Here is a 12,156-nt window from a genome sequence, read left to right on the forward strand (position 1 = left end):
GTAGACAAACTCTCACAAGTTAGACAAACGTGTTGCTGCAATAGGTTATCTATCATCTCGTGGTAGTGTCTGTATTGACTGCATCAAATTGATGTAAAGAAGCTAGCTAGCTACACTAGCCAGCTAAGTTAGCTAGCTAATTGAGGGTATTTTTCTGCGCTCCCCATCCCTGTCTACAACAACAACCACTCTATTCATATTCAACAACAGCCTACCGGTTGGTTGATCATTGTAGCCTACTCCTTCTCATTTAGCCAAGTTAATTATAATTCCATTTTGCATTGATTAGAAATCTCCCACTTCACTTGCTACACATGGAGCCTCTGACTGTAATGTAGGGTACCTGTACTGCCTTTTATGGGGCACACCCATAAAAACTGCCAGAAAACTTGTTTTATTAATATTTGAAATGACATGGTATACCCTTGTAAACTCAGCAAAAAAATAAACGTCCTCTCACTGTCAACTGCGTTTATTTTCAGCAAACTTAATTAACATGTGTAAATATTTGTATGATCATAACAAGATTCAACAACCGAGACATAAACTGAACAAGTTCCACAGACATGTGACTAACAGAAATGGAATAATGTGTCCCTGAACAAAGGGGGGGTCAAAATCAAAAGTAAAGTATCTGGTGTGGCCACCAGCTGCATTAAGTACTGCAGTGCATCTCCTCCTCATGGACTGCACCAGATTTGCCCGTTCTTGCTGTGAGATGTTACCCCACTCTTCCACCAAGGCACCTGCAAGTACCCAGACATGTCTGGGGAGAATGGCCCTAGCCCTCACCCTCCGATCCAACAGGTCCCAGATGTGCTCAATGGGAATGTGATCCGGGCTCTTTGCTGGCCATGGCAGAACATGGACATTCCTGTCTTGCAGGATATCACGCACAGAACGAGCAGTATGGGTGGTGGCATTGTCATGCTGGAGGGTCATGTCAGGATGAGCCTGCAGGAAGGGTACCACACGAGGGAGGAGGATGTCTTCCATGGGACGCACAGCGTTGAGATTGCCTGCAATGACAACAAGCTCAGTCCGATGATGCTGTGGCACACTGCCCCAGACCATGACGGACCCTCCACCTCCACTTCAATCCAGCTTCAGAGTACAGGCCTCGGTGTAACGCTCCTTCCTTCGACGATAAACGCGAATCCGACCATCACCCCTGGTGAGACAAAACCACGACTCGTCAGTGAAGAACACTTTTTGCCAGTCCTGTCTGGTCCAGCGGCGGTGGGTTTATGCCCGTAGGCGACGCTGTTGCCGGTGATGTCTGCTGAGGACCTGCCGTACAACAGGCCTACAAACCCTCAGTCCAGCCTCTCTCAGCCTAAGGCACGTTCACGCAGATGAGAAGTGACCCTGGTCATCTTTCTTTTGGTGTTTTTCAGAGTCAGTAGAAAGGTCTCTTTAGTGTCCTAAGTTTTCATAACTGTGACCTTAATTGCCTACCGTCTATACACTGTTAGTGTCTTATTGACCATTCCACATGTGCATGTTTATTAATTGTTTATGGTTCATTGAACAAGCATGGGAAACAGTGTTTAAACCCTTTACAATGAAGATCTGAAGTTATTTAGATTTTTATGAATTACCTTTGAAAGACAGGGTCCTGAAAAAGGGACATTTCTTTTTATTGTGAGTTTATATGGAATCGGTGTTAAAGTGTTAAACCAATCAAAATATATCTCAAAGTAGCCACCCTTTGCCTTGATGACTGCTTTGCACACTCTTGGCATTATCTCAACCAGCTTCATGAGGTATTTACCTGGAATGCTTTTCAATTAACAGGTGTGCCTTGTTTAAAGTTCATTTGTGGAATTTCTTTCCTTCTTAATGCATTTCGGCCAATCAGTTGTGTTATGACAAGGTAGGGGTGGTATACAGAAGATAGCCCTATTTGGTAAAAGACCAAGTCCATATTATGGCAAGAACAGCTCAAGTAAGCAAAGAGAAACGACAGTCCATAATTTAAGACATGAACTTTGAAGGTTTCTTCAAGTCGCAAACACCATCAAGTGCTATGATTAAAATGGCTCTCATGAGGGCCACCACAGGAAAGGAAGATCCAGAGTTACATCTGCTGCAGAGGATAAGTTCATTAGAGTTAACTGCACCTCAGATTGCAGCCCAAATAAATGCTTCACAGTTCAAGTATAAGAAACATCTCATTAACAACTGTTCAGAGGAGACTGCGTGAATCGGGCCTTCATGGTCAAATTGTTGCAAAGAAACGACTACTAAAGGACATCATTAAGAAGAGACTTGCTTGGGCCTAGAAACTTTAGCAATATTATTAGACCGGTGGAGGCCAAATTTAATATTTTTGTTTTCAACCGCCGTGTCTTTGTGAGACACAGAGTAGGTGAACGGATTATCTCCGCATGTGTGGTTCCCACCGTAAAGCATGGAGGAGGAGGTGTTATGGTGTGGGGGTGCTTTGCTGGTGACACTGTCTGTGATTTATTTAGAATTCAAGGCACAATTAACCAGCATGTCTACCACAGCATTCTGCAGCGATTCTACATCCCATCTGGTTTGCGCTTAGTGGGACCATCATTTGCTTTTCCACAGGACAATGACCCAAAACACACTTTCAGGCTGTGTAAGGGCTAACTGACCAAGAAGGAGCGTGATGGAGTGTTGCATCAGATATCCTGGCCTCCACAATCAACCATCTCAAACAAATTGAGATGGTTTGGAATGAGTTGTCCCACAGAGTGAAGGAAAAGCAGCCAACAAGTGCTCAGCATACGTAGGAACTTCTTCAAGACTGTTGGAAAAGCATTCCTCATGAATCTGGTTGAGAGAATGCCAAGAGTGTGCAAAGCTGTCATCAAGTCAAATGGTGGCTACTTTGAAGAATTTCAAATATAAAATACATTTTGATTTGTTTAACACTTTTGTGATTACTACAGAATTCTATATGTCTTATTTCATTGTTTTGATGTCTTCACTATTATTCCACAATGTAGAAAATAGTAAAAAATAAAGAAAAACCCTAGAATGAGTAGGTTTGTCCAAACTTTTGACTGGTACTGTATGCTGTATGGCAGTGCTGATGATATGGAAATCAAAGAAAAATATCTCAAATTAATATGCAACCATTTAAACAACCACAATTGGCATGAGAAGCAAAACTGTGTTTTACTTATCTATCTAAAAGTGGATCTTTTCCTTCCAAAAATGTTTTATTCCACGCTCAAATCAAAACTTTGCTCACTTACAGGGTCCTCAAACGATGTCATAACCGCCATCGATAAAAGAGAGTACTGTGCAGCCATCTTCATCAACCTGGCCAAGGCTTTCGACTCTGTCAATCACCGTATTCTTATCGGCAGACTCAATAGCCTTGGTTTCTCAAATGACTGCCTTGCCTGGTTCACCAACTACTTCTCAGATAGAGTTCAGTGTGTCAAATCGGAGGGCCTGTTGTCCGGACCTCTGGCAGTCTTTATGGGGGTGCCACAGGGTTCAATTCTCGGGCCAACTCTTTTCTCTGTATATATCAATGATCTCGCTCTTGCTGCTGGTGATTCTGAACCACCTCTACGCAGACGACACCCTTCTGTATACATCGGGCCATTCTTTGGACACTGTGTTAACAAACCTCCAAACAAGCTTCAACCCTATACAACACTCCTTCCGTGGCCTCTAACTGCTTTAAAAACTCCTGCTTTGGCTGCCTTACCTTCCAGTTCTCTGCTGCCAACGACTGGAACGAATTGCAAAAATCCCTGAAGCTGGAGACTTATATCTCCCTGTCTAACTTTAAGCATCAGCTGTCAGAGCAGCTTACCAATCACTGTACCTGTACATAGCCAATCTGTAAATATCACACCCAACTACCTCAGCCCCATATTGTCATTTATCCTCTTGCTTCTTTGCAACCCAGTATCTCTACTTGCACATCCTTATCTGCACATCTATCACTCCAGTGTTAATGCTAAATTGTAATTATTTTGCCTCTATGGCCTATTTATTACCTTACCTCCCTTCTCTTCTACATTTGCACATACTGTACATAGATTTTTCTATTGTGTTAATGACTGTACGTTTGTTTATGTGTAACTCTGTGTTGTTGATTTCGTCGCACTGCTTTGCTTTATATTGTCCATGTCGCAGTTGTAAATGAGAACTTGTTCTCAACTGGCCTACCTGGTTAAATAAAGGTGAAATTAAATAAATAAAAATAAATAAAAAACAGAGTCCTCATCTATTCATTCTGTGTCACTCTCCCGGTCAATTTCGGCAAGAATCTCATCCAAATTTGCATACTTGGACTTCGAATTAGCTTTCCACTCTTAGTAGCCATGTTTTACTTTTCAGTTTTGAGAAAAGTTTGTAGAAGAGAATGAACCGCTGGGTAACGTAAACTACCGTTCGTCCTGTTTGCTTTCCCCTTGAGAATGAACACTGTTGCGCACAGCTCTAGCATGATGGCTGTTTGTCATACAGTGGGAGTTCACATACTGCGGGAAAGCCCAGCTCATTGGTTAATACGTAATGTAGAATGATACAACAAGCTTGGTTGCCTTCTAGAATGCCTGAGGATTGCACAGAAACTGAACTTGACCGGGTTAAAGAACATTTTGCCGAATAGATTTCATACATTGTTTTGTTGAAAGAGTTGGAATTCATCGAAAACTCTGTATGCAACATGGATCGTGTAAGGATATAAAAAAATGTATTTTCTCAAATAAAACTATGCTATATTCTATCTCTGGGACCCTCAGGATGACAAATCAGAGCAAGATCACTGAATGTAAGTACATTATTTACTGTCAGAGGTGAACGTATCAAACCAGTTGCCTTGACAAAAGTGTTTTGTTGTTGTGCACTATCCTCAAAAAATAGCATGATCTTTGTTTGCTGTAATAGCTACTGTAAATTGAACACTACAGATAGATTAACAATCATTTAAGCTTTCTGACAATATAAGACATGTCTATTTCCCGGAAAGTTGGTTCTTGTTTACAACGCCATTCTAGTCACATATCGCATATTGAGCAGCAACTGTCCCGATTTCAAGACACTGATCCTGCAGAAGTTTAACAAAGAAACAGCTACTCCTACTGTGTATGCCTAATTTAGAGTTATGTATGTAACTTTAATTGTGATACAAATGTTGGGCTATATGTTCTGATTTTTAATACATTCTAAGGCTGCATGATGCAACTCTAATGATGATTTGAAAAAAGTTGCATAAAAGGCATGAGCTCTGCTTAGTTTTTTTGCCCAGGCTGTACACACTTCATCAGTCTCTCATTCAGAATTTGGAAAGCACTTGATAATGCCTCAAATTTCCTGGCTGCATCCCTTTGTGTGGCCATATTCCCCCTAAAGGAAACCATGCCTTTTGCAGCCATTTGCCGTTGTGCCTTTGGGCTGAATATAATAATTATAATTCCCTTCTCCCCGCTGCGTGCAGAAGCATCTCTCACTCACATGGCTCTCAGTCACGTGATCGGGTTGTAACTTCTGCTTCCAACTCACACTCAAACACGTAGATCCCCTGAATGCAGCTCAATTTCCAGCCCACTTTCCAGCTCACACTCTCAAACACATAGATCCCCTGAACGCAGCTCACTCTCCAGATCCCAATCACCTGAATTCTGATCACCTGTTCACACACCTGTATTTCATTATCACACACTATTTAGTTCAGTTCTTTGCATCCCATCATTGTGAGGTATTGTGAGCTCTGTTTTTCCCGTGATTTACTCCTCCCGTGTATGATCGTTTTTGCCTGCCTCACTAACAACACCTTTGGCCTATTCCATGCCTGTACTTTAGCCTATCAGGTTTCCTGTTATCAACCTATTGCCTGATCTCCCGGACGACGTTACTAGCCTTTTCCCTGCCTGTACTGTTGTCTTTTTGGACCCCCTGTTTATGACGTTCTGCCTGCCCCTGGACCCAGCTACCTGCCTCCTCCTGTGGTCCTTTACAAATAAACACCTGCTGCACCCTGCGCTTGAAACCATCTCTCTGTCTACCATTGTGTTCATTACACAGGTCTTTCTCATAGGCTACAAGTGAAGACAGACACACCGGGGAGGCAACTGTGCACGTCCTTATCCAATTCCGTGGCACCTATTGAAGATATTGGAAGAACTGTCCACATTTACTTTTCGTCAGCCAACAAGATGAGTAGGACTAACGAACAGTAAAAGCACTAGCCTATGTCAATCTACTATCCCCCATAGTACAAAAGTTGATCTATTCTGTGCGAGAAATAAATATTCCAAACATAGTCCTTGACAGTTGTGGGATGCGATAATGAGCTGGTCATTTTGTGTAGGTAATCCTGTCTAACGGTGCTTTTTTTCAAATGTATCGTGTAGTAAAACTTAACAAAAGACTCAACTATGCTAGTATCCATTTCAATAGAACGTCACTGCAACAACTGCTTCAGAGCACTCTCATCTGAGTGTGCCAGAGTGCAGAAGAACTGATGAATTTACAAATTAAATTGTTGCCAGGAGCACAGTTAGTCACCAACGCTCTGGACTACATGAAAACAGCCTGCTAGGGCGAGTAAATGGGTCAGAGTTTGGGTTGGGGTTAAAGCTTAAGATGATTCTTATGGCATTGCACACGGTCAGCGTGAACCAGAGTGACTTGACACAACAACGGGCAAGCAAGCTGTATAAACAAAACGGAAACGAAACAGAATGTCTTATTTAATGAAATGGTTTGCATTCTGCCGTGAAGCATTTATCCATGTACACGGGTAAGAGTCTAGCCACAGTTTCTAATTTTGTCAAAGTTGTTTTCATTGCCAGTTAAAGCTTACTGTTAGCTAGATAGCTGACAATAGATGGCTGGCTCGCTAGCTAACATTATGCTGATGATCTGTGTAGTAATGTTATCTCAGAATGCCATTTCACATTGCTAGTTATAGCTTAACATTAGCTAGCTAACTAGCTAACATTGAAACTATTTGGTTAACTTTAGCTAGCTATGACAATCGGTTTGTATTTCTAGTACTCTATGGATTAGGATTATGGTTCATTGTTTAGCTAGCATGTCTAAACAAAAGACTCCATTATGGCTACCTATTGTATAATGCCAAAATATTTTTCAGCATCAGTAGAACATGCCTGACTCTCCTCCACCAGTCATACAAGTAGAATGGTCTAATGCATCCCATCAAAAAGAGAGCTGGCCCAAGCAAGCACAGGTTACACCTGAAGCATGAGGACTTGCAGCAAGTGGTGAACTTCATCAACAACTATGCAGAGGATAAAGCAATAGTATTACCAGGACGCCACCCAGGACACAAACACTTTGGTGGAAAGCTGCTGCCATCCCATGTGACAAAAGCAGCAGTGTGGCGTCTCCACAAGGAATCGATGACGACACTTGGTATGTAAAGCATAAACAACACGTTTTGATTATTTAATTGATCTACAACATGATTGGCACTACTTTTATTAATCTCACCATATTTCTGTATTTTCCAGAGGTTTGTGTAGTCTGGCTGTGTGTTATCATTTTAACTTCCAGTTTCCAAGATTACGTTTCTGTACGCAGTGCTGCTGCTCTGAACATTTGTAGGTATGTGAAACTTACCTGACAATGATGAATTAAAAAATTATATTACGTTTTACGTTACATTAACTTATCATAATGTTCTTTTGTTGTTTGCAGGGGAACTATCTTTCTGACCTTATGCTGCCAGGTCCCATCTACTTTTTAACTCCTCGCAAGTGTGGCTTGTCTGTTGTAAAGGAATACCACAACAAGTCAACTACTTGATTGATGAAGGCATGTCATCCAGCAAAGGCAGCAGCTCAGTCATCAACTACATGCACCATTTCTTCACCAACTACTGAGTTGGGGAAACATGTGTGGACCTGAATTGTGATAACTACAGTGGCCAAAACAAGAACAAGTTTGTGCTCTGGTATTGTGCCTGGCGGACCATGCACAAGCTCCACCACAGTCTGGACCTTCACTTCCTGATCACAGGCCACACTAAGTTTCCCCCCGACGAGTGCTTCAGCCTCATCAAGCAGCGCTTCAGAAAGACCAGAGTGAACACTTTGTCTGAGATTGCTGGTGTTGTGAAGGACAGCACTGTGACAGGGGTCAACATCTCACAGCTGGTTGGACTGGAGGATGGTACGGTGCTGGTGGAAAGCTATAGCTGGCAACAACACCGGACTCCGTACTTCAGGCCACTGCCACAGTTGAAGCAGTACCAGTGTCTTGTTTTGCACACTTTGTACAAAATAATAAAATGCAGTACTACAGGATATTTCTTAACGTAGCTCTTTATTAGCTAGCTATAACTGGCATGTTCACGTATCATCAACCAGGATCAAACTGACCATGACCTAACCATTTGGGTGGTCTTAACCAATCATAGCACAGTATGATATGGCGGTAAAATGCATCCAATTATAATTCAGTATGTTTACACATATGAATATTACATCCCCCTTTTAAAACAAAATAAAAATGTTTACATATTCTAAGCGTTTCTTTTGAAAACATGCTCTGCAGTTTGAACTCAAGGTAAATAACCATTTATATTGCGTACTACACCAACTGAATCAACATAGACACTGAAACAATGATCAAACAAACTGTGACTTTTCGAACAAGGGATTCTCAGCAACTCAGCTTTCACAGTAGAAGTACATCTTAACATTTCAAACAAATACAATACCAAAGCATTTCAAGTGAACTTTCAATAACACGTTTACAGTCTGGAACTCTTTTAGGGCAGCGATCCACCTATACCCTTTGACATTTCACAGGTCTAGGACAGCTCTGGGCTTGACCTCTCTTCCTGACCTTGTGCGATATGATGCTCAGCATGCTTCTGTGTCAGTCAACAGTTCTTGTGGTGTTGCAGGTAAGTATGGTGTATGTTGTGCTGTGTGTGTGTTTAGTCCATCACGTTCTCTTTCAGGGGAACAGTTCATCTCATCAGTGTGTTGTTCTTTTGTGTTCAGTAGGTGACGACGATTGCGGCGGTACACCGCTCCTTCTGCGGTGCGGACGTGATATGAACGTTCAGTGTCAGCTGGCTGGATGACAACTGCTGGCTTCCAGAGGCCATGCTCTTGGATTCTAACTGACTCTCCGCCGATCAGTGGTGGCAGTGGTCTAGCTGACCTGTCGTAGTATCGCTTTTGTTGTTGTTGTCTCTGTGCACGTTTTCCATGCATTTCCTTGTAGCTGACGACCTCAGGTTGCAGCTGCTGGTTGGTGCTGGGAAGGATTGAGCGGTGTCTGCGGCTCATCAACAGCTGGGCTGGTGATTTGAAGTTGTCAACTGGAGTGTTGTGGTATTCAAGGAGACTGAGGTAGGGGTCTCTCTTGTCTGCTTTTGCTTTATCCATGAGTGATTTAGCAATCTGCACAGATTTTTCAGCAAGGCCATTACTTTGAGGGTAATGCGGGCTTGTGGTGACATATGTAAACTCCCATGCCTTTGTGAAGGATTCAAACTCATTTGATTTGTAACAGGGCCCATTGTCAGATATTAAAGTCTCTACGATGCCATGCCTGGCAAAGGCTGCTTTAAGCTTGTGTATCACAGCTGCAGATGTGGTGCTGTGAAGCTTGTCGAGTTCCAAGTATCTGCTGTAGTAGTCCACTGTTACGATGTAGTCCTCGTTATTCCAGGTAAACAGATCGGTTGCCACGACCTGCCAGGGTCGGTCTGGGATACAGTGAGGTAACATTGTCTCTTTGGTGTTTGAGGGGCGTCGTTCAAGACATATGGCGCATTTACCAACAATGTCCTCTATTTGTTTGCACATTCCGGGCCAAAACAAAATGTCCCGTGCTCTCTGTTTGCACTTTTCCATGCCCATGTGTCCAGCATGGATCTTTGTCAAAATCTCTTCTCTGAGACTGGTAGGAATAATGATTTTCTCTCCTTTGAAAATTATTCCGTTGATCTGTGATAGTTCATCACGATGGTTCCAGAATTCTGAGACGCTCTGAGGGCATTTTCTCCTCTCCTCAGGCCATCCATCCTGTATGACTTTCCTCAGCTGTGCGAGTTACGAGTCCTTTTCTGTTTCTGCTTGGATCTCCTTCAGTTTTGTGTCACTAACTGGTAAGTTGCTGTACACAGTGTGCACTTGCATGTCCATGCCTTCACTGAGGCTGCTGTCCTTATAGGTAAGAAACTTCCTGGAGAGTGTGTCTGCGACAGGGATGTCTTTGCCTGGACGGTGAGTGATTGTGAACTCGTATTTTTGTAGTTGAAGGATCATTCTCTGTAGCCTTGGCGGGGCTGCGGCTAGTGGTTTCCTCATAATTGACTAAAGGGGCTTGTGGTCGGATTCCACAATGACTTGTCGTCCATATATGTACTGATGGAAACGTTTACATCTGAACAGAATGGCGTAGAGCTCCTTTTCGATTTGAGCGTAGTTGATTTCACAGTCTGTGAGAGATTTGGAAGCGTAGCCGATGGGCTTTCCTTCTTGCAGTAGCACTGCACCTAGTCCATACTTCGACGCGTCCACTTGGAGTTTGAGCTCTTTGTCGGGGTCGTAGTAGGCATGGATTGGTTCTCTCGTGATCAAGTCTTTCACATTCTGGAAAGCAATGTCGTGTTGCTTGTCCCAGAGAAACTCACTGGACTGCTTTAGCAGTTGATGCAGGGGTGCATTAGCATTGGAGAGGCTGGGTGCGAACTGGGTTAAGTAGTTGACCATACCAAGCACTGTTTCCAGCTCTGCACGGTTATTTGGTGGCTCCATTTCTTTTATGGCTAAGATCTTCTGTGGATCTGGCTTGATTCCAGTCGCTGTAAGAAGATGTCCGAAGTAGCTGACCTCTGTAGCGCCGACTGTGCTCTTCTCGGGGTTGAGCCGGACTCCTCTCTCGCGGGACCTTTGCAGCATCGTGCGGAGGTTTCGGTCGTGCTCCTCTTTGGTTCGACCATAGACAAGGATGTCGTCCACAATTGCCACAACTCCGTCGAGGCCTTCGTACACTTCGTCAATCTTTCGCTGAAACTCGTCATGGGCTGAGATAATCCCAAAAGGCAGGCGACGGAACCTGTAGCGTCCAAACGGTGTGTTGAATGTTGTGAGCTTAGATGACTCTTCTGTGAGCTTGATAGCCCAGTAGCCTGATCTAGCGTCCATGACACTGAAGTAGTGTGCTCCCGCTAGCTTGGGTGTGATGCCATCTAGCGTCGGTAAAGGATAATGGTGGCGTTTGATAGCCTTGTTCAAGTCTCTTGGGTCGAGGCATACTCGGAGCTTGCCTGTGCGTGGTTTCTCCACCACCACTAATGCGTTTACCCAGTCAGTCGGTTCTGTAACCTTGGTGACTATGTCAGATTGCTCCATGCTCTCCAACTCTTTCTTCAGACGGGCACGGAGAGCATGGGGAATCTTTCTCGGTGGGTAGACCACAGGGATTGCGTCTGGGTCAAGGTGAATGGTACATTCTCCTGGGAATAATCCTATTCCTGTAAAAACATCAGCAAACTCCTCCAGTACATTGTCTGTCTCTACTGGTGCTGTCACTGATAAAACTAGCTTGATGAGGTCCATGTCTAAACATGCTTTAAGACCTAGCACTGCAGGTGCTCTAGTGTCAACAACATAAAAGTCCAACATCATGTCACTTTCCTTGTATTTGCATTTTAAAGTGCATGTGCCTTTTACTGGGAGCTGTTCACCACCATAACCAGTCAGTCTGCGTGTGGAGGGCTGTAGCTCGCATTCAGATGTCAAGATGTGGTACTTATTCAGAGGAATAATGTTTACTTGTGCACCAGTGTCTAGTTTGAACTTTAGCTCTGTGCCTTGTGTTCCTATCTCAATGTCAGCAAAGGCTTGCTCTGTCTCTGATATTTGACTTTTCTGTGTCACTGAATCAATAAACAGTTCATCAGCGTTTGACTCTTTGATTGACATTTCATCTTCACTCACTATGTGTACTCTTTTTCCACGGTAAGCTCTGCACACTTTTGCAAAGTGATTCCATTTTCCACATTTATTACACTGTTTGCCTTTAGCTGGGCAATTTCCTTGTTCGCCATGCATTTTTTATCCACAATATCCACATGTTTTGGGGCGTTTTGGAGTTATGTCTCTCTCCGTTCTAAAACGCGCTCTCTGCGCACCGGAGGTGTGCTTTGATGTCTGCCTGACTGCGTGC

The sequence above is a fragment of the Salvelinus fontinalis genome, chromosome 10 (assembly GCF_029448725.1).
Source record: "Salvelinus fontinalis isolate EN_2023a chromosome 10, ASM2944872v1, whole genome shotgun sequence".
In the NCBI taxonomy this organism is placed as follows: domain Eukaryota; kingdom Metazoa; phylum Chordata; class Actinopteri; order Salmoniformes; family Salmonidae; genus Salvelinus; species Salvelinus fontinalis.